Source organism: Octopus bimaculoides, chromosome 21 (genome assembly GCF_046866305.1).
Source record: "Octopus bimaculoides isolate indiv1 chromosome 21, ASM4686630v1, whole genome shotgun sequence".
NCBI classification, from domain to species: domain Eukaryota; kingdom Metazoa; phylum Mollusca; class Cephalopoda; order Octopoda; family Octopodidae; genus Octopus; species Octopus bimaculoides.
Window position 1 is genome coordinate 28752211 of NC_142948.1, and position 12500 is coordinate 28764710.

Genomic DNA, 12500 nt, shown 5'->3' on the forward strand with positions numbered 1-12500 from the left:
TATATATATATATATATATACATATATATATATACATATATATATATACATATATATATATACATATATATATATATATACATATATATACATATATACATATATATATATATACATATATATATATATATACATATATACATATATATATATATACATATATATATATATATATATATATACATATATATATACATATATATATACATATATATATACATATATATATACATATATATATACATATATATATACATATATATATACATATATATATACATATATATATACATATATATATACATATATATATACATATATATATACATATATATATACATATATAGGTAATAGTAATCGTTTCTTATTAGGAAACAAATTAATTTTTTACAGGGCTGCATATAGAGGTGCTCAAGTTAGTTGAGGCAGGGATAAAAAATAATTAGTTACAGAATAAAAGCATTACATTTGGGTCAACGACTCAACATACAGTAGTCCCCTCAATAAACGGTCATAAATAAAGAAATACATCAAAGTCCACAAATACATAAGAAAATATATATAAAAATATAAAATACAACATAGAACACACAATATAAAAATTTATATATCTCTATATTTTTTTCTACTAATAACCTACAAATAAAATTAAAATAAAGTTAAAAATATATAACAATATATATATGTATCTTTTTATAATTCCAATTCGAATAAAATATTAAGCGATTAAAAATTCAAAATAGACAAATAAAGCAAACTAGAATACTATAATAGTCCATCGGCTAAAATACTATATCTGATGACAAAACTTTAAAATGACAAAAAAACTTTCAAATAATTTAACATAATTTAAAGTTATATTAGAAGATTCTGTACTTACCTCAAGGTACACGTAATAGCAGCAAACTTCCATAGGTAAAATCCGTTTTTGCTCACCAGACTTACAAAAGTTCATAAAAACCACTGACCAAAAACATAGGTCAACACACACACAAGCAGCTATGGCCATTTCAAGGGTTCACCACCGTAGTCCATACACGTCATAGTGCAATCCGGTGATGACCCCCTCCTCGAGGTAACAATTACAAGAAAAAATTGATGTCGTCAAGACAGAGAAAATAGAAAAGGCGTTGAGGCAGATTTGGGATGATATAACACACCTGGTTAGAGGTACGACTTTTGGAACGGTAGAGGTGAGGTTCCGGAATGCAGCAGCAGCAAGGAAACATGTTATTTGGTAAACAAAGAACATATGAATATAGTAAAAAAAACGATAAAGGCATTGATTGAAGGAAAGTGATCGGCGATAGAGACAAGTTGCCGAAAAAGACTAGTTTCATGTATATATATATAACTGTGTATATATACATGTGTGTACATATATATGTATATACCACCTCAAGGTACACGTAATAACAGCAGACTTCCATAGGTAAAATCCGTTTTTGCTCACCAAACTTACAAAAGTTTATAAAAACCACTGGTCAAAAACATAGGTCAAAATACACACAAGCAGCTATGGCCATTTCAATGGTTCACCACCGTAGTCCATGCACACGTCACAGTGCACTCCGGTAATGACCCCCTCCTTAAGGTAACAATTACAAGCAAACATTAAGACATGCAAAAGGAATTATTTTTTTTATACCAGACTTATATAGTCAAGAGAAAAAAAACTAGTCCACGTCATGAATAAAAAAAATAAAAATTCAAATTGGCTGTAGTAACTAATGCAATCCTCCAGGTTTCAAATCACCCTAACGCAGATAAATACTCTTATTTATATGTTTTATTTTTTATTTCTATATACCTTCAAGAAAGTGGAGGAAAACCTGATTGCAGAAGGGGATCACTTCAGTGAATTTATTTAAAGTTTTCGGCCCAAACAGCGTAAGTATAGTGAGGGATTCCCTAATACACAATAGACGTTTGCTAATATTTGCTCTGAAATAAAAATAAAAAATAAAATTATAAATAAGATTATTTGTCTGCGTTTGGGTGATTTGAAACCTGGAAGTTTTTTTGTTTTTTTTATTTAGAACGTGGACTAGTTCTTCCCTCTTGACTATATAAGCCTGTTATAAAAAAATAATTCCTTTTGCATGTCCTGATGTTTTTTTGTCTTGGCATTGTCTTGAGCGTGCCACTTGTAATTTTGTGCTGGTGATTTTTGAAGAATAACTTTTTGAGCTGCTTTGCAGCGATTTGAGTATTTGCGTGTTTTGGTTTTGCTTTCCCTTCTCCTAAGAGACAGCCGGTTAAAGAATGTCTGAAGACAATTATTCCGACATATCTTCGTCCGAGGAGGAGTTGTTGGAGGCTGTGAAAATAATAGACGAAAGGCTGACAACAGAGAGGAGGAATTTTGCTGATGTAGCAAGGTGTAAGGAGACGGAACTGAATATCGGCGAACTAGGAAAGCACAAAGGAGAAATGAGCTGAGACGGGTTCGAAGTGAAGCTGAAGCAAGACGTAAAAGACGGAATAAGGGCGAAAACGATAAACTACCGAACCTATTCGATAAATAAAGGAAAAATTGATGTCGTCACGACAGAGAAAATAGAAAAGGCGTTGAAGCAGATTTGGGATGATATAACATACCTGGCTAGAAGTCCAACTTTTGGAACGGTAGAAGTGAGGTTCCGGAATGTAGCAGCAGCAAGGAAACATGCTATTTGGCAAACAAAGAACAAATGGAAATAGTAAAAAAAAGTACGATAAAGGCATTGATTAGTGGAAAATGATCGGCGATAGAGACAAGTTTCCGAAAAAGACTAGTTTCATGTATATATATGTGTGTACACACACACACACACACACACACACACACACACACACACACACACATATATATATATTATATATATGTGTGTTTGTGTGTGTGTGTATATATATATATACAAAAATAAGAGGGATGACCAGCAAAAGTGGAATCCTATATGCTAGAAATAAATGCCGAATCATCTAACCACGAAAAAAAAAAATGTTCTCAGTAAAAAATTTAGCGCCACAACAGACTGTAAAAGGGCAAATCAAATGAAAAAATACTAAATAAAAAACGGTTAACCTACGTATAGGAGTCCACTTTTGCTGGTCATTCCTCTTATTTTTGTATGTAACATAATTTTAATCTTCGGATTTTTTTAATATGCTAGACCACTGGTTTTAATTGATTAATATCAATTTCTACCCTCTGCCTTATCTTCGAAACGTCGAGTTAGAATAGAGGAAGCTGATGAATAATTCCAAGTGGCTTTCTGTTTTCCTATGTGTTCGTTCCGTTGTCTGTAGTTCATTGTTCTAACGTCCTGTACCCTGATATGCATCTATATACACATGTAGATGAAAGTATATACATATATGTGTGTATACATGCATATATATTTTTTGTATTATATATATATATATATATATATATGCATACATGTGTAAAGTAATGGAGAGGGAAAGAGTGTACGTGTGTGAGAGAGAAAGAGAGAGAATAGAATAAGAGGATGTGAGAGCTACTGCATCAACTTCTCCATTATGCCCACGTGATCTTTACTTCTTCACATTATAAAATCTGGCGAAACTTAAGTGTGCTATTTCAACAATTTGTTATTTACCGCTTGTATAAGTAGGTTTCGATCTCTCTGACCTTTTCATTACATGTGTATGCCACGTTTATGCTAATGATCTGTTCAATTCAAAGAACTTCAAATTTAAGAACCAGAATTTCCTTCTCACACCATGAATAGCAGAAACAATATCATATAATTGGCATGATAGCAAATTAGCCAAAACTCCAGCTACAAGATCTTGGGAGAAGGAAAAGTGTAGGTGGTGAGTTGAATCCGAAGTTGAATCGTCAGTGTTTACTTTGTTGAAAGCTAGACGACTTCAACGATGCTAGATGAATAAACGGCTGTTGTGATGACTTGCTAATTGAGGGTAAACTCAGTAGGTGGCCTGAAATTGGTATATTACAGCGACGCTTAGTGGTTATGGTGTTTGGCTCGCGGTCGTAACACTGGGAAAAAATGTGTCGTCGTCAGAAGAGAGAGAAAGAGAAATTTACTACAAAATAATTCTGCTCTTATAAAATGCTGACTGTTTTGATAGGAGGAAACGACTCCATTGAATAATACCAACACTAACTCATCTTCTACTATTACTACTGCTACTATCAATTTTTGTTGTTGGCACTCCGTCGGTTACGATGACGAGGGTTCCAGTTGATCCGATCAACGGAACAGCCTGCTCGTGAAATTAACGTGCAAGTGGCTGAGCACTCCACAGACACGTGTACCCTTAACGTAGTTCTCGGGGATATTTAGCGTGACACAGTGTGTGAGAAGGCTGACCCTTTGAATTACAGGCACAACAGAAACAGGAAATAAGAGTGAGAGAAAGTTGTGGTGAAACTTGACAAAAATGATAACCAGAGTACAGACAACACACAAGCCACATAGAGAACATTTTCCTTCATCAGCTACCCCCATTCTAACACAGGTGTTTCGAAGAGTTAGGGCAGGGCGCATCGTTAAAATGGCTCTTCCCACGGACCACAAATTAAATTTGTACCATGGCGGAATGTAGTGGTGGACAGAAAACAAGAAAAGAAAACAAACATACATACACACACACACACATATATATATATATATATATATATATATATATATATATAGATAATATGGATAGATACATACATATGTGTCTGTGTGTGTGTGTTTGGTGTTGTATGTGTATGTGCCCGTGTATGTGTGTATGTGTGTGTGTCTGTGTGTGTATGTATATCACACATACGCGATTGAAGTAAGAGTAGAAAAATATGCGCTTTACAGTTCGAGTTGATATGGTTCAAACCAGCAGTTCTAAAGTTGTTGTTACGCATGCGCTAACCTGCCAATTAATGACTGATGACAGCAGCTGAACTGAAGGGAAACCGAAATTGGTGAACGTTGGGATGGGTGGAGGTGGATCAGGTGCGATGGTGGGGAAGGATGATGGCTGAGGAGGGTCGGCAGTTATCGTTGTGGTGGGGATGGTTCCGGAGTTGTTGCATGTTGGTGGGGAGGGGCAGTGATAGACGGGATGTTCGTGATGGTGGTGGTGGTGGTGGTAGTAGCTGGGATGGTACAGTGGTGGTGGTGGTGGCGGCGGCAGTGGTTCTGGTGTTGATTGTGGTAGAGTTTCTGGTGGGGCTGGTATTCATGGTGATTGGTGGCGGCGACAGTGATGTCGATGGTGGTGGTGGTGTTGATGGTGATGGTGTTGGCATTGATGGTGGTGGTGGTGTGGCGGTGATGGTGCTTCTGCTGGAGGTGCTAGTCTTAGTGGTGGTGGTTGTGGTGGTTTCGTTGGTGGTGGTGGTGGAGCTGCTGCTACTGATTTGGTCTGTGGTGATGGTGGTGGTGGTGGTGGTGGGGATGGTGGTGGTGGTTGTTGTGGTGGTGGTGGTTGTTGTTGTTGTGGTGGTGGTGGCGGCAGAGGCTTTGTCGGTGAGGGCGGTTTTTGGTTGCAGTCTTGTCATGATGTAAGACTTGGGGGAAAAGAGAGAAACTATTTCTAGTCTCGTTATTAAACGGGATGTTTGACGCCAATTAGCAGATCATTGTTATTGGCGGCAGCCATCACTGTACTCTAAGTTCTGATTGTTTGTATCTGATGCCATTCACCCACCCACCCCACCCACCTTACCATCATCTCTATCCTTTTCCCGGAACCATTACCTTTATCATTTTTGCCACACCCCTCTACCAACAACAGCCCTACTGCAACCCCCATCGTCACCACTGCCATACCACCGTCACTATCATACTACCAACATTCTCATCACCACCAGCCACACCAAATACCAATAGAAACACGAAGAAGATGCTAGATATAGCAGTCACGTCTTCCTCAAATCATATTTCGTCTTAAAAGGAAATAAATGCATTTCATAATACGGTCCCAGATGTACAGCTTTGCTTCCCCCACCCGCCAAAAGCTAAATGAGATGGTCACGTTTAGAATGCTTTCCATCATAAGACCATTCAGTTGATATATGTTGTTGTTGGCACTCCGTCGCTTACGACGTTGAGGGTTCCAGTCGATCCGATCAACGGAACAGCCTGCTCGTGAAATTAACGTGCAAGTGGCTGAGCACTCCACAGACACGTGTACCCTTAACGTAGTTCTCGGGGATATTCAGCGTGACACAGTGTGACAAGGCTGGCCCCTTTTGAAATACAGGCACAACAGAAACAGGAAGTAAGAGTGAGAGAAAGTTGTGGTGAAAGAGTACAGCAGGGTTCGCCACCATCTCGTGCCGGAGCCTCGTGGAGCTTTAGGTGTTTTCGCTCAATAAACACTCACAACGCCCGGTCTGGGAATCGAAACCGCGATCCTATGACCGCGAATCCGCTGCCCTAACCACTGGGCCATTGCGCCTCCACTCAGTTGATATAAACCCAGAGTGAATCGTCATACATAGTCCCAGATAGCCGAGCATCAAAACAACGATGAGGTGGTTATGGATGGAATGCATTTGATCACATGTCTGGTTGGTCAGTGTTGACTTGGAATTAAATAAAACGATATTGAGTTTTAACTTTCACCCAAACGTTATAGATTTGAGACAAAATATAAGTCATCTAATGGACCCCTGTACGATTGACTTGGAATTAAATAAAACGATATTGAGTTTTAACTTTCACCCAAACGTTACAGATTTGAGACAAAATATAAGTCATCTAATGGACCCCTGTACGATTGACTTGGAATTAAATAAAACGATATTGAGTTTTAACTTTCACCCAAACGTTATAGATTTGAGACAAAATATAAGTCATCTAATGGACCCCTGTACGATTGACTTGGAATTAAATAAAACGATATTGAGTTTTAACTTTCACCCAAACGTTATAGATTTGAGACAAAACATAAGTCATCTAATGGACCCCTGTACGATTACTGGTACCTTCTTTCGGCAAGTGTAGAAGGGTAAAAACCAAATTTGATCTATGTAGGCCACTATTTATTATAAGAAAGAAAGAAAGAGAGATGGATATATATATCTTCCACATGTGTGGAGTAGTAGTAGTAGTAGTTGTTAAAATATTTTACAAGGTGGTGGTGGTGGCGGTAGCGACGTCGGTTGCGGCGGCGGTGGTAATTGTGGTGTAGATGGTCTCTGCATTGTTAACTATCAATCATTTAATAACATTGAGGCCCTGATTCTTGTTCATTAAGGATCCAATTAAGATCAGTTATATTTCTAAAAATGGTGATATTTTCGCCTCACACTAACTGCATCACCACCACCACCACCACCGTATGCCCACGACCGCCACCACCATCACTCACCGCACAAAACTGTCAATGCTTCGTATTACAATGACCCCCACCTCTCCACTACCCTTATCATCAACACAACCAGCACTACCACCACAACTACCACCACTATATCACGATTACGACGACGACCACCACCGCAACCATCATCACTACTACCTTCACCTTCTCCAATTCTCCTTCACAGCGTTAGTAACACCGTCGCTGCCTCACGCCAACGCCTTCCTCATGGCCATCACCACTGACGCCATTAATGCGTATATGGAGAGTATACGTGGTCGGCCGGGTGCAAAAAATGGTATCCATACCTGCCTCAATTCACGCCCGATCGTCATGAAAACTGGGAAGCTATATAAACGATAGTGTAGGCCCAGGTTATCAGAAATACCAAATGATGGCCACGGCTAGATTGTCATTAATCTTAGTTTTTATTTGATCAGAGTTCAACTGGAGCCGATGCAACCACTACTGTCACTATCGCCACCACCACCACAATCAACAACAGCACAAGCACCACCACAACTACTATCTGCCGCAGCAACACCACCACCACCACTACTACCACCGCTATCACTGCTACCACCACCACAACGAAGACGATGACGACGACCACCACTACTGCAGTCACCTTTACAACATCATGAATAACACCACTAACGCCACCTATCACCAAGACCAATCTTTCTGACATCCCCACTCCGTGATCCTTTCTTTGAAAATGTCAAATTACTCAATTAAAGGGTTTACTTTTACCGACCCACCCACCTCCCTCCACTCATTCCTCTCCTCTCACTTCTCACCTCTCTCTCTCCTCCCCTCCCTCCACTTTCCCCTCATTCCTTTCCTCCCATTTCTCTCTCCCTTTCTCTTCTCACCCCTCCCACCATCTTCCACCCATTTCTTACCTCTCACTTCACCCCTATTGCCCCCTCCGCACATCTTTTCTCCCCCCCCCACCATTTCTACCTTGTCGGGTGCTCGAAAATTAGTGTCTCTTTCTCTCCCTTCACTGTAAAGGTCCCAGCTTCCGCCATATTCCTATTGCTCCTTATTCCTATTTGCTTTTGGTCAACAATAAATTATCTTATATGTCTCCATTTAATACCACGGCATCTCCCTGCCCTCTTCTCTCTCTCTCCCCTCTTCCCCATCCGCCTGTCATAAGAGTCTCCAGTGGTCTTTGAAGAATTTCTTCATCCAAGGCTTCACTCTGCAAAAATTCCCCCTCCCTCCCTCCCATCCCAATCATTCCCCGCTACAAGCGTCACACTATAAAATGTCTTTTCGTTAATTCAAATCCTGGAGTTATAACAATAATAATGTTCTTATGAGCCACAAACAGAGAGAGAGACAGAGAGAGAAAGAGACAGAGAGAGAGAGAGAGAGGGGGGGATAGAGAGAGAAAGAGAAAAAGAGATAGAGGAGGAAGAATTCTCTCACTTGACAATCAGAAATAATAATAATAATAATAATGATGATGCTGATGATGATAATAACAACAACAACAATGATAATAATAACAGTAACAGTAACAACAACAAAGACAACAATAATAATAATGACGACGACGATGATGATGAATATTGATGATGACGATGATGATGATGCGGAGGAGGAGGATGGCGTCAGTATTGGTGGTGGTGGTGGTGATGGTGGGAGTGGTGCTGCTGCTGCTGATGATGATGCTAGTGATGACGGTGGTGATATTTGTGGGTGATAGTAACAAGAATGATGACAATAATGAGGAGGGAAGAGGAGGTCGATAACGACGACGACGACAACGTTGATGACGATGACAGTGATGATGGTGACGATTTATTTGTCGCAGGGGTGTTCGCACGACGAGGCTATTAAGAGGACAGGTTATATGCAGTGTGCAGGCACAAAAATTCGGATGAAGAAAGAAGACAAGAAATAAATGAATTAAAAAGTGTAAATAGTATATAAACACATGAACAGATTGATGTTACGTCCTCCCTCATACAGAAGGAGTTCACATTTGTTGGACAACAGGAAATATGTATTTATAAAACAGCGGGTGACAAAAAGGTATTACAAGATGTAGTCCATGTACAAAGATAGATTATTAATTCAGAGAAACGACAAAAAAAGTATATATAATACAATGCATGTCAGACTATAGGAAACACTTATATAAAATGCATTTACGACAGATATCTCTATTATAAACAGAGGGTTTCGTTGTGTAATATACATATATCTGTGACTGGGAGCTGCATACATACATACACACATACACACACATATCTATCTATTTATTTACCTATTGACATATAGACACAGACAGACAGACAGACAGACAGACAGACAGACAGACAGACAGACAGACAGACAGACGGACAGACAGACACATAGACAGACAGACAGACACATAGACAGACAGACAGACACATAGACAGACAGACAGACACATAGACAGACAGACAGACACATAGACAGACAGACAGACACATAGACAGACAGACAGACACATAGACAGACAGACAGACACATAGACAGACAGACAGACACATAGACAGACAGACAGACACATAGACAGACAGACAGACACATAGACAGACAGACAGACACATAGACAGACAGACAGACACATAGACAGACAGACAGACAGACACATAGACAGACAGACAGACAGACACATAGACAGACAGACAGACAGACACATAGACAGACAGACAGACAGACACATAGACAGACAGACAGACAGACACATAGACAGACAGACAGACACATAGACAGACAGACAGACACAGACAGACAGACAGACACATAGACAGACAGACAGACACATAGACAGACAGACAGACACATAGACAGACAGACAGACACATAGACAGACAGACAGACACATAGACAGACAGACAGACACATAGACAGACAGACAGACACATAGACAGACAGACAGACACATAGACAGACAGACAGACACATAGACAGACAGACAGACACATAGACAGACAGACAGACACATAGACAGACAGACAGACACATAGACAGACAGACAGACAGACACACAGACAGACACACATACAGACAGACAAAAGAAAAACACAGATAGATAGATAGATAGATAGATAGATAGATAGAGAGGTATGTATGTATAATATCTATCACACTCAAGGGCAAACACAGACATGTGGGAAAGAGTTAAGTTGATAAAGTTAGCAGACATCACATCAAGAGCGAGTGAATACGAAAGTAAAAGAATTGAAGATAAGCAGAAATGATGAAAAATATTAATGATAAGAGTGTGAAGTAAATAGAAAAAACTATTGTTGATAAAATGTGAGAAAAACTGTGTTCACAAGATGATGTCTGTGAATTATCCAACTATCTACACGATAATTCCGAGAGTTTGGTAGTTTAGTCGATAGGATTACATAATAGTGAGTGTTGCAAATTCTGACCGAAATCCAGTGATATGAGATATTATATGATATGATATGATACGAAATGATATGAAATGAAATACGACGAGACGATATGATATAGATATGTATGATATGATATGAGATATAACATGATATGATATGAGCTATATGATACATAATTTAATATATAAGATATATGAGATGAAATATCATATGACTTGATATATAAATATGTTATATATGATATGTATGTATGTATGTTCTCCTCACTAAATTAGAATAAACTTTAAACCTACTTGGCAGCAAAGTTGTGAAGTAAAGTATCTTGTTTTAACCATCAATAAACAATTTTCGATATGCTAAATCATTATTACCTGCCGGCTGTCGTCAGGGCAGCTGGTCTGGGTTCTGTTTCCAGAAGCTAGATTGCTACATTGTACAACGGTATTTGTTCGGTAGCCAGAGTAAATGGCAATAAAAACTGTTTAATATCAACAACATCTCATATCTCCCCGGTATGCATTAACTCTGTAGCCTTTACTTTGAACACATCATGTGTTGAAATGAATCCTATTAGATCTTCTCTGCAGAAATTGCGGTGATCAGCATTCTGAAGGAATTTGAGACTGTGACAAACGCAAAAATTAAACAAGAGAAAGCAGTGGGCATGTAGCTTGCAACTTGGACTGGCAAGACCATGTCGTCAAAAATGCTTCATGGAGCATTCGATTGAAGAACCGGTTAAATTGCTTGTGATTTGCTTTGATCCGTTTCTCTATTTTGATAGGAACTGGGACGAATTTATACGAGCAGTGTGGTCACTGTCAGACATGAATAAGGAGGTGAGCTGGCAGAAACGTTAGCACGCCGGGCGAAATGGCTTAGCGGTATTTCGTCTGCCGCTACGTTCTGAGTTCAATTTCCGCCGAGGTCGACTTTGCCTTTGATGCTTTCGGGGTCGATTAAGTAAGTACCAGTAACGCACTGGGATCGATATAGTCGACTTAATCCCTTTGTCTGTCCTTGTTTGTCCCCTCTATGTTTAGCCCCTTTGTGGGCAATGAAGAAATAAGAAACGTTAGCACGTCGGGCGAAATGCTTAGCGGTATTTCGTCTGCTGCTACGTTCTGAGTTCAATTTCCGCCGAGGTCGACTTTGCCTTTCATGCTTTCGGGGTCGATTAAGTAAGTACCAATAACGCACTGGGATCGATACAGTCGACTTAATCCCTTTGTCTGTCCTTGTTTGTCCCCTCTATGTTTAGCCCCTTGTGGGCAATGAAGAAATAAGAAACGTTAGCACGTCGGGCGAAATGCTTAGCGGTATTTCGTCTGCTACTACGTTCTGAGTTCAAATTCCGCCGAGGTCGACTTTGCCTTTCATCATTTCAGGGTCACTTAAATAAGTACTAGTAACGCACTGGGGTCGATATAATCGACTTAATCCGTTTGTCTGTCCTTGTTTGTCACCTCTGCATGTAGCCCTTTGTGGGCAGTAAAGAAATATGAAATAGGCCGAGAGGAAGCAAACCTTGAAATGCCATGCAGAAGTAGCAAATGCCTACATCGCTTCTCTTCTCTGTTTCTGCCTAACAGCCGCACTCATGTATAGAGTATGCTTGTGCATAGACCTATGCCAAGTGGTAGTCGGATTTTAGTTAGATTTAACCTTACTAGGAAACAAGACTATTTATACAAATAGATAATAAAGGAAACAGCTAATTAAAATTGCTACATATATTAGGTCTCGTGTTTCATACATTTGTCAAATTCCTCGGTGTTGCAGAGA

At 39.3% G+C, this 12500-nt stretch overlaps 1 long non-coding RNA gene across 1 annotated transcript in view; it reads right to left on the reverse strand.

Annotated features, from left to right (window-relative positions):
* Positions 1-1823: 1823 nt before the first annotated feature.
* The window catches only part of LOC149131543 (uncharacterized), a 64436-nt gene continuing 53759 nt past the window's right edge, over positions 1824-12500 (reverse strand). The window contains exons 3-4 of the long non-coding RNA XR_016237856.1: positions 2602-2671; positions 1824-2320 (exon numbers count right to left, since the gene is read on the reverse strand). This is a non-coding gene — a long non-coding RNA (uncharacterized LOC149131543). The remainder of the gene's footprint in view (positions 2321-2601; positions 2672-12500) is intronic.